The following is a 22589-nucleotide window of genomic DNA, read 5'->3' on the forward strand; positions in this document are numbered from 1 at the left end:
AGCCTTGTCTTCTCTATTTTGCATTTAGTGCCAGTGAGAGTGTGTCTTCGGAGGCCATCTTGTGCTGGAGGTGAGAGCTTCTCTCCTAGCTCTTTTTTTCCTGCCCACACGTCTCTTTCCAAACTCGAGCCACATCCTATCAGAATACAACAGCAGCAGGAAGAAAATCAAACCCCGGACTTCACTCTTAAAAACCAGAGTTCAGAGAACGAGAAACCATTATTCATATCACACCCGTCTCCCATGGTTCAGGGAACATTCCAGAAAACGGTATAAGGCAAGGCTGGGGAGGGCTACGGTTAAATGCTGGCTTCTGGACATGACAGGGCCATTGTGTTCACGAACTCACAGTCGCCATGGCTGCTCGCACATGACCAGCACAAGATGAAGCCCTAACTGGGGAGCTTTGGCAATTGAAGACCGCCGGAAGAAGGCTTGAGTTGTCCTCAGGGAAGTGACTCCTGGTGGGTTGTCTCTGCTCCAGTGAATGGCCCAACACGCACGCACACGGGGACAGCAGGGATTGGACTCAGTGGGCTATGGAAACAAAATATGAAGTTGGGAGGGGAATGTAACATGGGCAGTTTGGAAGGCGTTGGAGAGGGAATGAGGGGTTGGCATGATCAAAACACATTGCATACACGTATGAAATTCTCAAAGAATAAATAATGCAATATTTGAGAAGCATTACTTGTAGATAGTGGTGGTGCTGATGGGAGGTGCTGGTGGATTTGAGCTGCGTGGTGGGAGCTCAGAGTAGTTTTGTGTTTCCGGTTCTCAGAGCAAACCTGCCCTGCGCATACGAGACAACGGAGTTGGAGGATGTGCAGTGGCTGTTTCCTGTTATTTGGGTCTTTCCTGGGTCTAGCATTTGGGACTTAAGGTCTGGTTCGAGCCAGGAGCCACCAGGTTTCCTGGTCTCCAGGTTAGCCTGTGTCTGCTGTGAGTCACCCCAAGCAGCCCTAGAGCTGGTGCAGAAGTGGCCAAACCAGTTCCTCTCTCAGAGCCTGCATTAACTATCTGGGTTCTCTTGCTGCTCTGCTGTGAGACTGCCTTCCTTCTACAGACAGCCCTGAGTGGGGGCTCATCCCTTCTCTCATGGGGTGAGCTCACTGGTCTGTGAACATCTGGAAGATCCTCCTCCCCCCAGCACTGGCCAAAATCGCCAGTTGTGCTGGTTTGGCCAAGCTGCCCCTGAGCCACTCAGAGGGAGTCTCTGCGGCTCAACGTGCGGCTCAACACGTAATCGTGTTGCATCTCCTGCAGTCCTTATCTCTCCAGTGTGGGTCAGAGCTGCTAAGATGGGGACACGCCTCCCACATTTCTGATGGCCTAGCAGGTGTTTGTTGGGAGTGGGTGGGGAGGGCTGCTCTCTTCACAGACCTGTGTGACTTTATTACCTCACCAGAGCACTTGTTGGGAAGCATAGAACAAGAAGCTTTGCTTTCTAATGGGACCCGATTAAATGTTAATGACCAGTGACCTCACAGAGTGACTGCCATGCTTGCTGTTTACTCATCTAAGCCCGTGTGTACCTTCTGGGCATCAGAAAATTACATAATTAAGTACAGATTACCACAGACACGTCACCACACATTGTTATTCCCGGGAGACTTAATTGGCAAGCCTTGTGTTCATGTGTGCTTCTCATCAGAGCACTTCCGGCCGGTCGCTTTACAAATAGCATCTCCTTAATCCTTTGCAGCAGTCTTACACGCAGCCCCATTTAATGGATTAAAAACCACAACCTGAAGCCGTTCTGTGCCAGGATGAGCACTCTTTCCTCCCTCCGCCACGAAGGCCAAAAGGCAGGTGTCCTCCATTTTCCCCGGGAACTGCTTCAGGAGCTCGTTTTCGAAGTTCACATGGAAGTGAGCAGAGGCAGGTGGAGGTGGCCATGGTGGCTGACACCCAGCTCCTCACCCCAACCGCTCCTGTGGTGACTGAGTTCTAAGAGACTGTGTGAGCAGTGGCTTCTGGAAAGCAGCGGTTGTTGGTTGCAGGGATGGGATGTGACTGTGATGCCGTGAGGGATGCATGCGCAGCCTGCTGGGGTTGATGCTCAGTGTGGCCTTCTCTGGGTGTTGATGCTCAGTGTGGCCTTCTCTGATGTCAAGGTCAGTGGCAGGTGAGGCTATGGATCGACCTGTACCAGGGTCCAGAGCCAGCGCCTGAAGGCCTTTGACACGAGGTGGTTTCCAGATGTCATAGGACCTGTAGATTCAGAATGATGAATGTCAGGACATTATCCCACAGATTCCAGGTGCAGATCAGCCCCCTAAGAGCATCTTTAGCATCCAAGTTTGAAACGCTGCAAAAGGAGAATGCAGCTGCTCCTTCTAAAGAAACGGTCTCCTCCTCGAGGTTAGTAAGATGAAGTGTGACTCAGAATTACAATTCCCAAGGTTTAAAGAGGCGTGGTGATACCCACACCCTGTCCTAGCCTTGCATTTCTATACCTTAAAATGGTTCTTCTGGGGTGCTCATGTCATAGAGGGTCAGAAGGGTGACAGGCTGCTGGAAACTGGCCAGAACCTTTCCACAGCCATCTTCCTCTCCGTCCCCTTGTCCATAAACCCAACACCGAGGATGATGGCAATGGAGAAACCACAGTACCTGTGGGTCACTACTGCCCCATAAGGCAGATTTATCACCTGGACAGCTCCTGTTTATTTTCCTCAGCTTCCTCATCAGCAGAGTGGGTGGGAGTGAAGTCTATGACCCTGTGCAGTTATCATGCATTTGCTGCGTCAGCTAGACGCCACCGGAAGACATTACATGCATCAGGTGTTTGTCTAATAGGTAGCTCATGGTGGGGACTCTTGGAGAAACAAATTACCTAATTAATTTGGGGAAATTTGACTTTGTGGGTGGGTTTAAGAAATTAGAATAGTCTTAGGGGAGTGCCTTGACCCTACCAAGAGTAAAATGACAGAATCTAGATATCCCCTATGTGGAAGGATTTGGCAATAGGGTGGGAGAGAGGGGGGGGGAAGGGGAGTGCGGGAGGAGGGGAGGGAGAGGGAACTGGGATTGACATGTAAAACAAGCTATTTAAAATTAAAATAAAAAATGATAAAAAAAAGAAATTAGAATAGTTACCCACAACAGAACTTCCAATGACTCTTCCAGAATGGAGGTGAGGGGTGCCTGGAAGGAATGGCCTGAGCCAGGGTTATTTGTGTTTGAATCGGCGTTTGGATTCTTCTTTGCACACCAGACAATTTTGGTGAGACTGCTGTCCTGGTCTTTCAAGTCTTGGGATGACCTGTGTGATGCTGTGGTGGCAGGAGAGGACTTGGGGGGGCGGCGGTTGCTCAGGCTTGGAGCTGATGGAGATTGGGAGGACCTGCCTGCAGAGTGTGTGTGTGTGCGTGTGTGTATGTGAGAGAGAGAGAGAGTGTGTGTGTGAGTGTGTGTGAGTCTGATTGTGTGAGAGAGTGTGTGTGAGTGTGTGAGTCTGTGTGTGCGTGTGCGTGCGTGTGTGTGTATGTGTGAGAGAGAGAGAGTGTGTGTGTGTGTGTGTGTGTGTTCCAGGACTTGGTTTCCTCGTCCACATTCCAAGTGGCTGGTCCTGTTGGTGGTTCCCAGGACTGGAACATTTAGCACACCAAGGAAATGTGTCTGCTAGCCAAAGCTGCCTTCTGTGTCTTTGCATCTCTTTCTATTCAGAGTTTGGCAGAATTAAAGAGACCTATTATTTACTAGAGGTATCATGTTATAAATGGCAGAATGGTCCAAAACTGAAAAGGCAAGCTCATGACTGCCGGCAGTGCTTCAAACTTGATAAATTGGCGTTATAGAAAGGTCATCTTGGGGCACTGGCTGTTCTTGCAGAAGACCTGGATTCTGTTCCAACAGAGTCCAGCACATGGCAGCTCACAGCCATCTATAACTCTAGTTCTAGAGGATCTGATGTCCTTTCCTAAAGTCCACAGACACCAGGCATGCATGGGATGCATGCACAGGTACACACACACACACACACACACACACAAACACACACACATACACACACAAACACATACACACATACACACACACACACACACACAGACAGAGGCACCCGGGCGCACACACAAACCGAAAAAAAAAACCCACTTTTGAAATAAAATAAATCTAAAACAAGAAAGATCATCTCTTGTTTTGTTTACTTAAGACAGTGTCTCACTTGGTAGCCCAGGCTGATCTGGAACTCACTATGTAGCTCAGGATGCCCTTGAACTCATGGCAATTCTACCTCAGCCTCCCAAGCGCTGGGGGTTATGAGTTGGAGAAACTATGCCTAGTTAGAGAAATTCACTTTATGGCAAGCTTTCTGTTCCTTTCATATCTGTGAAGTCTTGCTAGGATCCAAGGATGAGTATTTGGGGATCTGGGGACCTCCAGTTTGCACTGTCTTGCTGGGACCCCAGCTCCTCACCTCAAAAGGCTCTGGTTCTCTAGACTTCAGTTTCGGGCAGCCTAGCCTGCAGAGTCCCATGTTTGTGACTGGTGGCTACTCACTCTAGCATGTATGGGCAGGACATCACCACCTTGGGAGCAAGAGTGTAGGTGTGGGTTCAGGGCCTGCAGCGGTACCTTCTTGTCCTCTCATTGCTGTGTAAGCTCCTGGGCTTTCCCCTAGCCCTGATGGCATGCTACCTGGGCTTTGTGGAGGAGCTTGTCCTCTCTGGCTACTGTGTGGGCAATGAATCAGCCCCGTTGGTAGTGTGTGTGTGGGTAGGGGTGGGGGACGCAGACTCCTCCTGCAGCGTCTTTGGGTGCTCCTCTCTCCAGGCCCTGGGTCTCCTCCTATCCTGCCCTTCTAGGGGACACACCTGTTGGCACTTTCCTGTAAAATCCTCCTCTTTCAGTTTCCACCAAGAAGAGCTGGTCCTGTTACTCGCAACTGTAGAGTGGCCTTGCTTACCCCTGCTCCCTAGCTTGCTGTGGGGTAACCCTGCTGCCCTCACCCTCCAATGTGATCTGTGCTCTGCCTCATGAGTGGTTGGTAGAAGCCACTGCTGGCACTCGGGCCATGACACTCACTTGTACCTTTAGGAAAAATATAAAGAGCTCTCTCTCTAGCTCTGCCCCATTTCAGGTGGTGACTCTCTGATCAGCCTGGGCGCCTGGCTCCTCCTGACCTTTCTGGCTACCGTGGCTTGTGACTGACAGTCAGGGGCTTCAGGAGATGAGTGTTTCATACCAGGAATAGTTAGGCTTGCTTCTTACTACAACTTACCCGTGCATGTTTCTGACTGCACAGAGCGCAAAATGCAGGCATGCTCCTTATTTTTGTTATGTACTCATAGAGTCTAGACTGGCATTGTGGTGGTTTGAAAGGAAATGGCCCCCAAAGGGAGTGGTGATATTAAGAGTTGTGGCCTCATTGGAGGAAGTGTGTCACTGTGGGGGTGGACTCTCATCTCCAGCACCACACCTGTCTGCAAACTGCCATGCTCCCCTTCTGAAACTAAACGAGTCATCCTCAATTAAATGTTTTCTTTATAGGAGTTGCCATGGCTATGGTGTCTCACCGCAGCAATAGTAAACACTAACTTAGACAGGATGGTCCTCCTGCCTCTGCTTCCTGACTGCTAAGATTATAACTGTGTGCTACCATGTCTAGTTTTATATGATGCTGGGGATTGAACCTGGGACTTCATGCATCCTGGGAAAGCACTATACCAGCTGAAATACATCTCTTACCATAATGAGTTTATTTTTAATTTGTATTACTTTATTACATGTTCATATTAAAATATTTTTAATTACTTGAGAAATTCATGCAACATGTTTTGATCATATCCATCTACCTCCCAATTCCTCCCACATTAATCTCCACATCCCTATCCACCTATTCCTCCCCAGACTTCTCCTAGTTAACCTGTATCTTCCTACCAACCCAAATTTGTATGCTTTCTCTCTTTTTAACCTATTGAGTCCAATTTGTGCTACCCAAATATTCCTCAGTGTAGGGCCTGCTCTGAACTGTAGCTGACCTACCAAGGGTCAGACCTTTAAAGAAAACTGACTCCTCCAATGGTAGCTATCAATTGCCAATATCTCCTCAGCTATGGGGCCCACCTCCTCACCTCCACGCTAGGGTTTTGTCTGGCTTGTGCTTGCACAGGTCTTATGCATGCCATCACAACTACTGTGTTTTTATGTACAACACCCTGCTGTATCTGAAAACAGTTTCCAGTAGTCACTCACTGCCTGTGACTCTAATAATGGTTCCTCTTCTTTTGCAATGATCCCCAAGACTTAAGAGGAGTGTTTGTGATAGACATTCCATTTAGAGCTGGTCACTCTATAGTCTCTTATCTGTATGGGTCGTGGGTCTCCATGTTAATTTCCATCTAACTGCAATAAGAAGCTTCTCTGATGAGGGTTGAGAGACACACTAATCTGTGGATATAGTGATAAGTAATTAGGGGTTGGTTTAATACTGTATCCACTTATCAGAATAATAGCATTAGGTCTTCTATTAGAGCCTATGACATGTCTAACCCCAGGTTCCTGGCCTCACTAACAGTGCCAGGTATGGATTCTATCTCATGAAGTGGGCCTTAATTCCAATCAGAAAGTGGTTGGTTACTCTTATAACATTCATGCCACTATTGTGAGGTAGCTTTCCAGGGCATTTTAACATTGTAAACTACAATAGTGACTGTCCTTATATGATTTTGTTTATAAATCTGTATTGGGACAGCATATATGTTTATGATATGCTAGGTGGTTGACATGGGTATGCACTGTGGAATGGTTTCATTAATCCAACTAATCTATCCACCAGCTTACTTCTTATTAGTTGTTATAAGGGCATTGGAAATTGTATGATTGTCAATCATACAATACATGACAGCTGTCTCAGGCTACAGAGTAGGACTCTAGCACCTATCTTTTTGACCAGTGCCTTGTGTGGCCTGCCATACTTCCCTCTTAACCCTCATAGCAAATCCATTAGTCAACCCCCAGATTCTTCTCTTAACCTTTGTTCTCCTAATGTACAAAGCAGACAGAACTATCTCCTGACTTACTGTGGTTGTGAGGTCTGATGAGCTAGGAATCAACACAGCTCTTCATGAAGACTGGGTCAATTCTTTTTTTTTTCTTTCTTTTTCTTTAAATTTTAGAAGCACTCTCATTTTACATATCAATGCCCCCATTCCCTTCCCTCCCATCCTCACATGCTCCCCACTGACACCCCCAACCCACCCCCACCCACTCCCCAAGGATAGTGAGGCCCTCCATGGGGGGACCATCAAAGTCCTTCACATCATTTGGGGGAGGACCCAGGCCCTCTTTCTTGTATCTGGGCTGCAATAGTATCCCTCCATGGGGAATGGGCTCCCAAAGTCCACTTGTGCTCTAGGGATAAAATTCTTGCGGCTGTGTCTTTAGTGTGAACTGAAAGCTCGCCCCCAAGCCACCAATGCTGTTCTTCAGTCACCGTTTCTCACCCATTGGTTCCTGAGGGCTCCTTCTTCAGTCTGGTCTGTTGTCCCTGTTGTATAGTTTTGTTTTTTGGAGACAGAATGTCATGTATCTCAGGCTAGTTGCAAACTCACTATATAGTAGAGGATGACCTTGTACTCAATTCTCATGCTTCCACCTCCCAAGTGCTAGGATTAAAGGTGCGTAACACAACACCCAGATAGAATGATCTTTCACTCTACAACTCAGATATATTTCCAATACCTTCTGGATTCCTATGATCTGCCAACAAATTAGATCACAGGCAACATTCTGCTTAATGACTGTTTTTCCCTCATAACAATGTAGTGTTCTTGGGGGTGTCTTTGTCTACCCTACAGTAAGGTTGTTGTGGTGGATCTCTATAGACTGTCTTTGTAGGGAGTTAATTATTTATGCTTCTTCACAGCTGTAGGACATCTTTAGGATGGACACTGGAAGAAATCCTAGGTTCCATCTTTCAGAGTGGCTATACCCTGTGCTGTGCTGAGGATTTACACATCGTGTGTGACTCTCCTTCAGAAGGTGGTCAGCCCATTCATCCTGCAGACAAGATGCCTTTAGTATTAGGGAAAATATTGGCAGTAATTTCCATCAAAATCTCTTGTGTCTCACTTCCAGTTTTCTGGAGGCGTGTTTCTTGTGTATTTCTACCACAAACACACGAGTCCGCTTCCATCTAAGATATTCAGCTAAATTAGAACCTCAGATACACAACTAATTTTTTGCAGTATAAAGGTGACCTAAATATTGCACTGACATGCTCATACAAAAATATTTCTCTGAAATAGCCTGACATCCAGAATTTGATTTGGCATCCCTAATAAGATTTATTTCTAAATGAAAATGTGAAGTATGTTTTAATCAATTGCCTGTACTGTCCCCGGGGCACTCCTTGCCCAATGGTGATAGTCTAGCCTCTGGAGTGGCAGCTGGTGCTGCTGAGGTTGCACATTATGGACCTCTGTGTGGTACTGGCCTCATTATCTCCCAAGAGCTCTGCCACCACGGTCCTGTCTAGCAGCTGTGTGGGATCGTGCAAAGATTCGCCTGCTCATGCCATTGTTAAAGGGCTCTGCATGTCTTTGTCTGCCTTGGAGACCCTCTTCCTCTACCTGATGTTCACACCGAACTGCTACTCAGCATTCCTTCAGTGTGCTGCCCTATTTCTTTACCATGCTACCAGGAAGTCTATGGCTTATCTCTGCGACGAGACCATCTGTATCTATTTCACTGTCCATTCCTAGGACTGGACAAATAGTTGGGGGGGACTAAGGCCATTCTAGGTGGGGTTAAAGTGCATCAGGGGGGGAGTTTACCCTCAAGGAGCATCGTCTAGATGTGAAGAGCTGTGTGCATATTCTACATGTATTATTCTCTTTGCTTACCATAAAACCCCTGGAATGCAGATGCTGCTCAAGGGCACCAGCTTTGCAAATATGTTCACAGAGTGCTGTCTTTCTTTTCCCATCTTCTGACCTAAGCCTGTCACTGGTACCTGGGAGAATCTGGCTGGACGCATTGCAGCTAAAATGTTTCTTGGAAGTCTGACCCATCTGTCAGCCTTGGAGGATGGCCATGGGTCCCATGCCAGCTCTCACTTTTCTCTCTGGGTGTAAAAAGGCTGGAGCAAGATGTGCTGGGCCCTGCATATGTCCTGTTTCCTAGGGAACAGATGATCTGGAAAATGACCTGATGCTGTGCACTCTGGTAGCAACTGATGGGATATGGTGAGCTCAAAAAGGATCAAGGTGGGAAAGGAGGGTGATGTTTTCAGCACTGATGCATTTGAACCAAGCAGTTTTTCCAGTCTTGCTGAAATAAAAATGCCCGCTGAAAAGGCAGCACAGTTTGGTCCATCTGCCCCAGAGCCTGGCAAATACCAAGTGTCTTAGTAGAGTTTTTCCCCGGTGTGAAAGCCTCCTGTACGTCCGTGAACACTTCAGGGTTGTAGGTTTCGTCTCTGGGTCCTTTCCTGTGCTTCTACTTGGGAGTCTCCCACTTGTCCTCAGGGCATGCTCACATTCAGAACCCTACTCCTTACAGGCTAGGAGGCCCAGCCATAAACATCTTAAGAAGACAGAGTATGCACATGCACATGTATGTGTGCATGTGTGTATGTATGTATGTGTGCATGTGCATGCACATGTGTGCATATGTACGCCTAACTACCTGCTCATGTGTTTGTCTGCACACATGTGTACATGTATCTGTATGTGGGCAGTATGCTCTCAGTCTGTATCTTATTTCTGCTTCTTCTGAGTGTCATCAAAGGCACTGTTCTTCCTCAGTCATTGCAGTCTCCAGTGGCTATATCTTTTCCTCATTCCCTGAGGTAAGATTCCCACTCACAGGTGGATCTCTGTGAGTCTGAGGTCAACCTGGTCTACAGAATGAGTTCTAGAGTTCCAGGACAGCCAGGGCTACATAGAGAAACCATGTATCCAACAACCAAATAAATACATACATAAATAAAAATTCCTATGTGAAATTTCTCACAACACAGAAAGGGAATTTGCTATGGGGGGAAGAGAAAGAGGAGGGCAGGATTTCCATAAAGGGGATTTTTATACATAGGAATTTCAAGATAATTTGAATTTCATTATTCTAGTTTAATTTCTGTTGCTGCGATGAACACCATGGCCAGAAGCAACTTAGGGAAGCGTCTCAGTTAGGGTTTCTATTGCTGTGAAGAGATACCATGACTACAGCAGCTCTTATAAAGGGAACAGTTAATTAAGGTGGCAACTTACAGTTTCAGAGGTTCAGTCCATTGTCATCATGGTGGGACATGGTGGTGTGCAGGCAGAGATGGTGCCGACTACATCTTGATCAGAAGGTAACAGGAATTGGACTGTGTTACTGGGCAGTATCTTGAGCACAGGAAACCTCAAATACCACCCCCATAGTGACACATTTCCTCCAACAAGGCCATGTCTATTCCAACAAAGTCACAGTTCCTAAAATTGCCACTTCCTATGAGCTTATGGGGCCAAATTGCATTCAAATGACGACAGAGTGGAAAGGCTTTATTTGACTTATACTTCCAAGGCATAGTCTATCACTGGGGGAGGGGTATAATCAGAGCAAGAACTGAAGCAGAAACCATGGAGGATACTCCTTACTGCTTCACTCACTGGTTTATGCTCAGCTAGGTTACTTATGTGGTCTAGGATCACCTACCTAGGGATGATACTGCCCACAGTTGCCTGGGCCCTTCAACATCAATTTGCAAGCAAGTCAATACCCACAGATGCCCACAGGCCAGTGTGAGCAAGGCAATTATTCAGCTGAGGTTCTTTGTCACTAGGTGACTTTAGGTTGCATGAAGTTGACAGTAAAAACTACCCAGGGCAATGGTCATTTGTTTTGCTCTTTTTGGACAATTTATTGGCGATGGAGCCAAGTAACTAACCTGGGATGGAATCTGTCCAAGGCCTCAGAATTATTGCCCTGAACATTTTCAGCCTATTAAAAGGCAACAAGCCAAGAACAGATAGTTTCCTTTCATCAAAGTGCCCTAACAGCTCTTTTCTATGATTGATGGGGAAAACTATGGATGAGAAGCTATAAGGTTTGAGTAAAGCACTCAGTTTGTACAATGATCACCATGGTCTTCCTTCTCCTCCTCTTCCCTCACCACCACCATCATCACTGAGTCAAGGTTGGTGTTATTGTCATCATCATCGTCATCATCATCATCATCGGGTAGAACCTGTCATTGTGATTTTCATTATCATTATTACCATTGGGCAGAGCTTGTCATTGTTTTCATCATATGATCATGATCATGATCACTGGGTAGAGCTTATCATATCATTATCATTTTCATCTTTCCATCATTGTCATCATCATTACTGGGCAGAGCGTATCACTGCATTGGGTCACTATCATCATTATTGTCATCATCTACGTCATTGGGTAGAGCTTGTCAATATCCTTGTCGGCATCATCTTCATCATCATCACGCTTATCATTTTCATCATTGTCATTATCAATGTGCTTGATCACAAAGGTCAATTTTGTTTAATCTTCATTGTAACTCAGACACAAAGGGCTGTTAGTTTCATCACTTTCAAGGTGAGGAAAGAAGACTCGGAAATTAGTGAACTTGAGAAGCTCTCGGAGTTCTGGAGCTAGGATTGGTGGACATTAGGCTACATATTAGTTATTTTTGCATCAGTCTGGAAAAAAATATTTGGCTGAAGCAACTTAAAGGAGAACAGGTTTATTTTGCCTCATGGTTTCATAAGAATTTCAGTCCAGCATAACAAGGAGAAACAGTGCAACATGTAACAGAGGCTCCTTGCATCTTGGTGGGCCAGAAGCAGAGACCATGGATGGAACTAGGAGTGGCTTGCCCCTACTAGCCTACTTCTATCAGCAAGGATCCAGTTCCTAAAAGCGCTACAGTCTTAAAAGTTACTACCATAAACTAGACACAATTCAAAACATGAGCCTCCAGGGGCATATCAGATTCAAATTATAATATTAATCCTCCACACAAAGGCTTGTGGCCACCTCATAATGCAAAATTCCCAAGACTTTCGAAGAGTTCTAACACTGTGAAAGTCCAGTCTATTCTGAGACTGAAGGTAATTTCTTAGCTGTGAGCCCCTATAAAATAAAAAAAAATATGGTAACAGAGTAGATGGTCCCATTACAAAAGGGAGAGATAGGGGGACAATGAGAAATACTGGATCACAGCAAGACTGAAAATCAGCATGGAAAACATGAAATATCTGAAACGATCTGTCTAGCATCTGTGGCATGTGAGGTATTGTGTGGAGTACAATAGCTTGGCCGCCCCTGGGCCTTTGGTCCTTCCACCTGCAACACATATGGCTAACTCGAGCCAGCTCTACTTTATGCCTGAAGCTTTTCTCACCAAATGTCTAACATCCTGGGATTTCCATTGTAACTTAGGCATCTTCCTCAAAACTCCATGTACGGTCTGATCAGGGGCTCTTGGTATAGTGTATTACTTTATTATTCACTTTCTGATCTCAAATTCTTTATCCTAGAACCTTGGTGTAATCCGTATGATCCTATACTTATATTCTGCACAGTTGTCAAAAAACCAACAAGTTCTACTGAAAACTTAAGAAAAGCCACACCTCTGTGCACCACTGCTTCATGGATATCTAGGAAACCGTGCTCCTAAGCATCCAGAGTGCTCCCGCTCTACCACTGTCTGTTCCTGCCTGGACCAAGAGGGTGGCATGTACCAGTTTGTGTTGTGTCTTGGCTCTGCCATACGTGCTAACAAAAGACTGTCCTGTCAGGTCATGGGGACTTTGAGTGAGTCAACAAGATACAAATCCCAGTATCAGAGAAGAAACAATCATGGTGTCTAGATGAGCTATAAGACAAAACACAGGTCTTGGATCCAGTGACAGTTTCAATTTAACAAGACCAAGAACCTTCTGGAATGAGACTTGCAAGGCGACCTTGAAGCCTCAGTGGAGGATCCTTTCTAACCAATAGCTCTTCTACACTACCCAGTAGCTCTGCAATCACAAAAAGGAAGACCCCAGTTGCTCCGGGTCATGAACCAAAGGATAGGCAAACTCGTGCACCCTGGCCATTTGTGCCAGGAGAAGATAGAAGAGGTGGTATGAAAATGGAGATATTCTTAGCCATAGTCTCACCACCACGGTTGATGGTGCTCTGCTGTCCTCCATTCATCACCATCCTACTCAAGGGGCAAGCTGGTGCTGTACACTGTGAAGAAATTGGCCTCCTGTGATGCAGCTGCAGGATCTTACAATTGTGTCTCAAGGCTAGGAAACAGTGCCTTCCACCCAAGCATGGGTCTGAACACACAACCTTACTCTGAACTTTAGGGTAAGCAGTATTTAATTTATCTAGAAAGAGTTCTCGCAGGTATTTAGGAAAAGACACCCAAACACATGCATGTTCACCATATAGCTTCTTGCATACATGGCCATATGTACATACTTGTGTTTTAGTACACATATACACATTCATATGTAATGCATGTGCACTGATTCCCCCCCTCTCTCTCACACACACACACTCAACATGCACTCAACACACACACTCATTCATAATTTCACATGCACATAGGTACACTACTCATTTGGCCCTCCACAAGCCGCCAATGTTTTCCATGTGTCATCAGGTGCATCCATTATAGGGCATCACTGCTTGTAAAGTGATTGCACACCTCCACACCCATGGTTTCTGTGGGGGCTGCTTGCATCACTTGGCCTTGCTTGAGCCAAGGGAAACAGAGTCACACCTTTGCCTCTTGTGGATATTGCTAAAGCAGACTCTCTGGTTCTAACAGACTCTGGGCCAGCATGGTGACACTTGCATTTCCACTAAGCACAACTGGCTGCTGAAAGCAATCTGGACTGAGTGAGCAATCAGCATCACCGGTACACCTTCTTATGGGAGTGAGATGTGCATGTCTCCCCTGGGGAGTAGTTGCCCAGCCTTAGATTTATCTCAGTCTTCTTTCCATGCTATCATTTCTACCTTCCCCAAACTGCTGCTCAGGTGTAAAGCTGCCCAGAGGCTCACGCTTGACTTCTTGGGTTCTTTCTACTAGGGATTCTGACTTGACGGCAATCTTGTCACATTTGCTTTCATTAACCCAGACAGGATTCATCATTGCTTTCTCCTTCTTTTATCTCTTGGCAAGTGCTTTAGCATGCTATTTGTGTGTGAGTCTAAATCATTCAGATCCTCACAGCCACCCCTATTTCATAAAGATCATGTCCCACCATAGGCTTAGCAAAGCCACCAAAGCAGTGGTTCTGAACCTTGGGTTGTGATCCTTTTTCAGAGGTCGTCTAAGACCACTGGAAAATACAGATATTTCCATCTCAGTTCATAACAGTAGCAAAATAATTACAGTTATTAAGTAGCAACGAAAATAATTTTATGGTTGGGGACCACCACAACATGAGGAACTGTATTAAAGGGTCGCAGCATTAGGAAGGTTGAGAATCACTGGTTTAGATGTTTTACTGTACCCAAAGTTCTTGCTGAATCAAATTCCTACTTGACTCTCCTGTGAACAGTGTTTTACGGCATGATGAACAAGCCACCTCACGGCTTCTTGCATATCCAGTTCCTTCAGTAATGCCTGCCCATCTACTACCTTCTAGTTCTGATATTCATGGAGATCTTGGCCAGCAATAAGCAAGCATTCCTCATGACTCATATAAACCAGCCCACCAGGAACTGTTTATCGTACCTCAGGTTATGTGGCTTTTGTTTTTAAGGACGGATGAGTAGTTGTGTTATTCAGTTTCTTCCTTTTTTTAAAGCATGCAGACTGAGCTCATCTACCCCCATATCCCTCACAAGTAAGGCTTCAAGAGGCCCTTTCAGTGCTTATAAGTCTTTTCTGTGGCTGGAGACATGGCTCAGTGATTGAGAGCACTTGTTGCTCTTTCAGAGCACCCGGGGATCAGCTTCCAGTACCCACATGGCAGCTCCCAAGCTCCTGTAACTCTAGTTTCAAGAAATATGGTGCCCTCTTTTGGTCTTCATGGGCATTTCATGCACATGGTGCTTATACATACATACAGGCAAACACTCATACACAGAAAATATAGATAAGTCCTAAAAGTCTTTCCCAATTCAACCAGTTAAAATGCTGAGTATTCTTTGATTATCATAATTGATTGACTTGTCCATTATTAAGATTTTCCCTGCTTGCCATATTTTAGATTTATTCTTCCCTCTATTGAAGTTCAGACCTGAGAGATGTCTTCTCTAATTTTGTTGTTGTTGTTACTAGGAAGGACTTTTTAGTTCAGTTCTAACTTTTGCTTTCTTTGAATACCACCAGCTATAAGAAACATCCCACCAACACCTCCCTCTTTCCCACCCTCCCTGCCGAATCAGAGAATGTACCCTTGGGGGCATCCCACACTCGTGTGGTGTACTGCATTCATCGTGGAGTCAAGGGACCCCAAACCAAGCACAAGATGACTACCTTTGTGATCCTCCCATCAAGGATGTCCCAAACAACTGTTTTGGCCTTCGATGGCTGTCCTGTTATCCATCACAGGAAATGTGAAAGCACCACTATAGCAAGAAGGCAAACCTTCCCATACCACACAGGGAAAGGTAGCCATACCAAGATTGCCCTTGTGGATGCTCCCCCCATATGGATCAGCCTCAGTCACATGTCAGCACATTGCTGGGACCACACACTCATTCCTTCCCACATATTTTGCTCTGTTGGTTCCATTTTCAGGTACCAAGTATGTTCTGTGACATTTCCTAGAGATATGAACAAATATCTCATTATTATTCCAGCTCTGGCACTGATGACAGAGCAAAGAACCGATTTCGCTTTAGTGTAACTTGGCGAGCCAGTGAGTTTGAGGGGTTACTTACAGAATGTGGGGGATAAGTTACTTGCAGGAGCATGGGTGACTCAAAAACAGCTGCCTCACTGAAAAGTCCATCTCAGCATGGGCAGTGGCTTATAAAGCCGCCTCCCTGGAGTTCTCTGCAGGACCCTTGGGGAGCATGCCTCTCCACAGTAAGTGTTACTGCTTAGGTAAACATGGACAGAATCCTTGTGAACTCTTCAGTTCCAGGCTTCCTGGGGTTTACCGTGTGAGCATGAGGATGCCGGTGAACCTGAATATGGACTTGTAAGTTTCTCTTTCTTCCCAAGACATATGAGCCTCCTCCATTTGAAGAGATTACTCAGGTTCTTAGCAAATAACTACCCAACACAACACAACACACGCATGCACACGTGCACACAACCGTACTCACACACAGCCACACTCTCTGGTGTTCTCAATTGCACACTCACACGTCAACTGTACTCACACCATATACACTCAGCTGTCCTCTCACACGCGTGCACACGTACACGCTGTCTTGCACTCTGTCATGTGTGCACTGTGCTCAAAATCACACGCACGCTCCTACTCTCACATTTGCCCATTCACGAGTACTCTCACACGCACGCACACTCTCTTGTGCATGCAGTCGTTTGTACTCTCACACGCACACTGCGCCCTGACGTGTATTCATACACACTCACATGTGCCGTCGCTTACTCTACATGCACATATTTGCACTTAGAGCCTTTTACACTGGCACACTTCTGCTTGCATTTGTGTAGACTTACACGTTTACTACACATACCAAGGAAAGACTGACATACTACAGACACCACACTGATTCAACAGGTGTGACTGCACACGCTCCCTATTTTATTCCTGTGTTTGTTGTCCTTTGATAAAAAACTCTGTTAGATGTAAAATGTGCCATGGGTAAAGCCATCTCCCCGACTAAATCTTTGGCGTCTTCCTTAGCCACGGGAGGGAAGCTGCTGCAGCATCCACAGATTATTGAAAGAAGAAAGGGCAGCAAAGGAATTCTTTGCTGATGAGCTGGAGTGAGAGCCTGGCAGTTATTCATATTTATTGCCAGCTTCAGTAGCCCTGGTCTCAGGCCTTGGGAACAGGGAGTCAAGTGACTCGGTCGTCTCCTCACTGTCACTGAAAACAAGTCATAGGTGCTGGATGGGTGGGATGTGGTGAGGGTGATGGGGGAACTGAGTCTGTGAGGGGAGAGTTAGCTCAGGTATCTTCCATGTTGGATTCTAGTCTCACAACTATCTGTGGAGCCTCTCAAAGTGATGTTGATGATCTCACACAGTTTTGATGAGGACACTTGATAATTCATGATTTGTATTATAACATACTTGGCAATTGAATTAGCAAGCAACAAAGGGAAAGCATAACAAGCTGGTGAAAATGTAAGGAAAGTCAACCTTTGTGGTGAACAAACCCCAACAAAAGCAGCAATGGTGGCCTACCTAGCATGTGTAAGACATGGAGTCCATCCTTAGCACAGCCATAGAGACAATAGACAAAGACACAGAACCCAGAAATAATATTTTCTCATCAAACTGGCAGAGTCTTTAATGCTACAATTAGTGAAGCTGTGTGACTGCAAGAGGGATCTGCTTGATCCTTTTGGGGACAGTTTGTGTAGTTGATTTAAAATGTGAATTTGTTTGTTTGTTTTCAAGACAGGGTTTCTCTGTGTAGCAGTCCAAGCTGTGTAGACCAGGCTGGTCTCACAGAGATCTGCGTGCCTCTGCCTCCCAAGTGTTGGGATTAAGGGCATGCATCACTACAAGCAAACTTTAACTTATTTAAGTGATTTATACTACCTACAAAAACATTTGCCTACTCTGGTCTTGGTACTCTTTGATTCACGGGACCATCTAGAGTCCTTCTAAGCTTGTTTCTTTCCACCTGCAGAACTCTGGGGTCACCCCATATTCAGCCTTTAGAAGGACCTTGTGACTCAGAGGCAAGCAACCAGAAGGCTAGATTTTCTGGTTTTGGAGGATGAGGCAGGCACTTCCTTTATCTTGGACTCTAGGCTGAGTACAGTCACAGCCCAGCTCCTGTTCTGAGAAGAAAGCTAAAGTAGCAGGTTCTGCCTGGTTCTGAGGCAGAGTACAGCTGAGTCTGTGTTAGAGTGAGTCTCACTATCCCATCTCAGAGGTGCACCGGGGGGACTAGCAGCCACCGGAAATGATTTCTGATACCAGTATTCCGCATTATCTATAATTGTGAATATTACCTTTTTTGTCAGTTGCATTGGCAAAGAATAAGTTATAACTAGTCAATCTCCTATAGGGAGGCACAGCTTAATTGCTTTGGTTAAGTGGCCAGTGACTTTGCCAGCACTCATAAATGTCATTAGGCTTCAGGCCACTGAGATGGACCTGTTGATTTATTAAATGATGACAGGCAGGGAGCTGGTGCGATTTCTTTTATGGGTTAACACGCAGAGCTGAAACACCTAAATGGTTAAGTCTGATATTCTGCATGGCCTCTTCCAGGAGAGATCAAAGGAAAAGGTGACAGAGGGTTCTCACTGTGATGATGGAGAATTAGCATTCAATGGGTTTGCCTCTCATCCTGTAACACACAGCAGTAATTATCAGCTGTTCGGGATGTGCTGATAACCTTTAGCTGCTCCTCTCCTTCCCTGCCTCCCTTTTCCTTGGTTAAACAGACATGTTTGAGATGGCTCTCCTTTTATGACCATGAACCACAGTCACAATATTCTCTGCTGGCTCAATGATTTGCAAAACTGACAATACACATCCATTGAACGCAACCTTGGTGTGCTGGGCAGTCAGTCTGGCAAGCCCTGAGTTCTGTCAGCTGGAACAATCCCTTTCCTCAGAGAACTTAACTGTTAATGGGCAACGAGGCGGGAGCTCTGTCATGGAAGCAGTCGGCGCCCTTTCTCCCTGTGAACACGTTTTCCTCCTAGCCTGTAGCTTTGTCCTGTCGACCTCCTAGGAGGCTAGGGGATGTGCTCTGGGGTCCATCATGTTATTTGGCCCCCAACACAACTCACACACAGTTAGTGCTTCATAACTGCGTGGTATTGTATACAAGGAGAGCCCAGGATGTGGCTTAGTGGTAGTGTTTGCCTGGCATGCTTGGGGTGACCAAAGTTCTGAGATGAAAGGGCCACAAGGCCACACGCTGTGGAAATCAAGAAAAGAGGGTTTCCAATGCTTTATTTCTACTTCATGCTAAAGTGACTTAGAAACCACTTGCCTGTCCATGCCCCCAGATTTCAGGTGAGCTAGGGGACCAGAGAGGATGCCAGTCATGGAGGTTGCACTGTGATGACCGGGCAGGTGCTGCTGGGTCCCTGTGAGCCTGAGAACTGAGTGCCACTAACATTCATTTGGGGATGCAGACCCGCTCCCCAGAAAACCCAGCAGCACTTGCCCTTGTGAAGGAAAGAGACTGTCAGGACCACCAGCGGGGAGTGTGAGCTTGCTGTGTCCCAGTCCTCCTTAGAGGAGACTGTGATCTTGAGCTCCAGGCTTCTAAAGCTTCTGAGGTGTGGAGCTTCCCAGCTTCTCAGCAGCATCAGTTCCTCATCCACAGTCACCAGGACAGCAGCAACAAGCCCAGTGTTCGCCCACGGCCTTCCACAGGGCTCCCTGCTTCTTCTCGCACTTGCTCCCTTTAGGGACTGCAGGATTGGCTAGGTCTCTGCTGGAGTGTCCCCGCACGGATCAGCAGCATTGACCAACTCTGTTCTGTCGTGCTGGACACTACAGCAAAGCAAACGTCAACACGGGCATTTGATGAAACCCTGCAGCATCTGCTCTGCTAAATCCTCTCAGCCCTGGGAGGGAGGTTTTTATTAGTGTCATCCAATCCCCACCATCTCAACAAAGCCAGAACTCAGAAAGATTTTCCTAAACTCCCATCTTTCCCCACTATATCAGGGTACCACGGCCAGGCATCCCTCTGCTTCAAGTGTCCATAGACATAACATGAGTGTTAGGCATACAAGCTCTTCTAAATGTGGCTGCGGAAGATGTTATCAAAGACTGGTGACTTTGATGGTCCTGAAAATCTGACCCACATTGTTATATTAGTTCCTCACCAGGCTGTGGATTGGTACAAGTATTGTGCTTGAGTTAGAAGCATATTTTGGTACTGCTGGAAGGGTGTTACATAGGAGCAAGGAGTTTCATGCTTGCTGGGGAGATATTACCCATGCTGGAGAGCCCGCATGGGAATGTGAGGCCCTGGGGGTTCTCCTCCACAAGGGCCAGGCTTCTCTAAGGGTAGAATAGTATTTCTGCCTCGTTACTACCACAGCATCAGCCAGTGCACACGTGACAAGGAAACTCATTCCCTCATTGGAGTACGTGACATTCCTGTCTTTGTAAGAGCTCATGGTCATCATTCCTGTTTGTGAGCCTTGGTCACATGCAAAGATGTTTCCTAAGACTTCCAAGGAGGACTCAGGAATTCCCAAAGCTGGGGAAGGTGAGGTTTCCCCGTCTCTCAGGGTTTGGCTTCTCAAAGCACCTTGAGGGAAATGCAGCAGTAGCGTTCTTGGAAGGCACAGTAGAAAGGAGGGCACAGAGGGGACTGAGGCCAGGGCTGATGTGGCCTATGACTTTGCATCGGGTTACCTCGGGGTCTGCTGTTCCCGCACATGGGTACCAGGCACAGCTCTGACTCCGACTCTACATTTCTTGATGTTTGATGCCTTGTCCTTCGAATATGAACTCAAAGGGATATGGGGCTGGTGGGATGGGGAGGAGTGTGGTCGGTGTGGTCTGTGGGAAGCACCAGCTGAGGGACAAGAAGATGCTTAGTGGCAAACTGAATGTGAACAGCAGGTGCAGCCATTCTTGCTGTGGGATGACGATGACAGGCATGTCACATACTCCAACTCCAGACATAAGCTCAGGTGCTTTCTCTAACTAGACCTTTGCTTTGCAAGTCCAAAACTTCAGTTCCTAAGGAGTGCTCCTTGATCTTTTTGGAAAAATACAGACTTATTGGGCGGTGGTAAGGGGAACATTCCTGTATCTTTTCCCCATTCCCGACTGCTTAGTGAGAATTGCTGTTCTGAGGAAAGAAGGCCCAATTGCTGGTGGGAGATGAGTTTCAGCTTCATGATATTTTCCTCCTTATAATAATAGCCTTAACACGTTGTGGTCAGACTGTGGATCTTGGTTGTTGCTTTGGGAAGGATGGGTCCTACTTGCCAGAGCTGTGCTCCAGGGAAGAGTCAAGCCCTCCGTGATGCTTCCTTGGGGCAGCACAGTCTCATCCTTGATGGTGGGAACCTGCAAAGCAGCTTCTGTGACAATGCCTTCTGTCCCACAAGTGATCCACGGTGCCTCCCTGATTTGGCAGAAGGTGGAATGGTGTTCTAAGTCTCTGTGTGAGCTTCTTCCTCACAAGCCTCCTGCACACCAGTTCAGTGAACCACCTGAGGGGCTGGAGATGCTGCAGGAGACTTAAGGGAGCTGTCTCCCAGGCCTGTATGGCCTCAGGAAGGCAGCTCTGACCATAATGGAGTGTTCCCACATCTTTCTTGGAAGTATGAATAGTGCTGACTAGAGTCTGAGGGTAGGGTAAAGGGGGATGTGTTGGAAAAGGGCGTCACTCTCATAGAGCTCTCCTGGAAGCCAGTCTCCACAGTGTGTGTCCATTTGCAGCTCTCCACTCAGGGCTATCTCAGTGGGTTGAACATTCCCATCAGCACCCCTGGCTTCCCATCTGTTGCTGCTCATGTTAATTTAACAAGAAGGTATTTATGTCCTGATAGCAGGCAGGTAGAGCAGACTGCTGATTGGCTCAGGTCTTCTGTATCCAGCACTGTCTACTTCTTTGGGAGCATGCTAAGCTTGGACTCCCGGGGAAGGTATATCCTTATTTAACTATATGGATACTACTTTGATATCTGTGTTTTACCCTGAATAGTGTGGTACTGGGGACCAAATCCAGAACATTATGCATGTGATACAAGCAGTCTACTAACCGAGCTACAGCCTTAGCCCAACTTCATAGCTTTAAAAGAACTTTATAGAGTTAAATGTGATGCTAGTCACCTGTAATACAAACCCTCTGGAGACTGAGGCAGAAGGATAAGTATTCTGTGCCAACCTGAGCTACATAGTCAGACCTTGTCTCAAAGCACAAATGAACAAACAATATGGACAAATCAACCAACCAACCAATCAAACAAAAAAACCAACCAACCAAAACCAATCAATGTTAACAATTATAAAATAATAATGCTTATTATAGAATATCTTGAAAATACAATAATACCTAAAATGAGTAAAAGAGCTAATAATCAATATGGAAAAGTCTTATCCACTAATGAGTTCCTTCAAGGCTTCTCTGTATATATGTTTGAAGGTTGTGTTTATAGCTTATTAGAATTTCATGTTCTTCCCCTCCACTGCTGATCGCATGTGAATTTTCCTTCTTCTTCTTCTTCTTCTTCTTCTTCTTCTTCTTCTTCTTCTTCTTCTTCTTCTTCTTCTTCTTCTTCTTCTTCTTCTTCTTCTTCTTCTTCTTCTTCTCCTTCTCCTTCTCCTTCTCCTTCTCCTTCTCCTTCTCCTTCTCCTTCTCCTTCTCCTTCTCCTTCTCCTTCTCCTTCTCCTTCTCCTTCTCCTTCTCCTTCTCCTTCTCCTTCTCCTTCTCCTTCTCCTTCTCCTTCTCCTTCTCCTTCTTCTTCTTCTTTTGAGACAGGGTTTCTCTGGAGCTTGTCCTGGAACTCACTCTGTAGACCAGGCTGGCCCCTAACTCACA

This window comes from Mesocricetus auratus, unplaced genomic scaffold, assembly GCF_017639785.1.
Source record: "Mesocricetus auratus isolate SY011 unplaced genomic scaffold, BCM_Maur_2.0 Super-Scaffold_100676, whole genome shotgun sequence".
Taxonomy (NCBI): domain Eukaryota; kingdom Metazoa; phylum Chordata; class Mammalia; order Rodentia; family Cricetidae; genus Mesocricetus; species Mesocricetus auratus.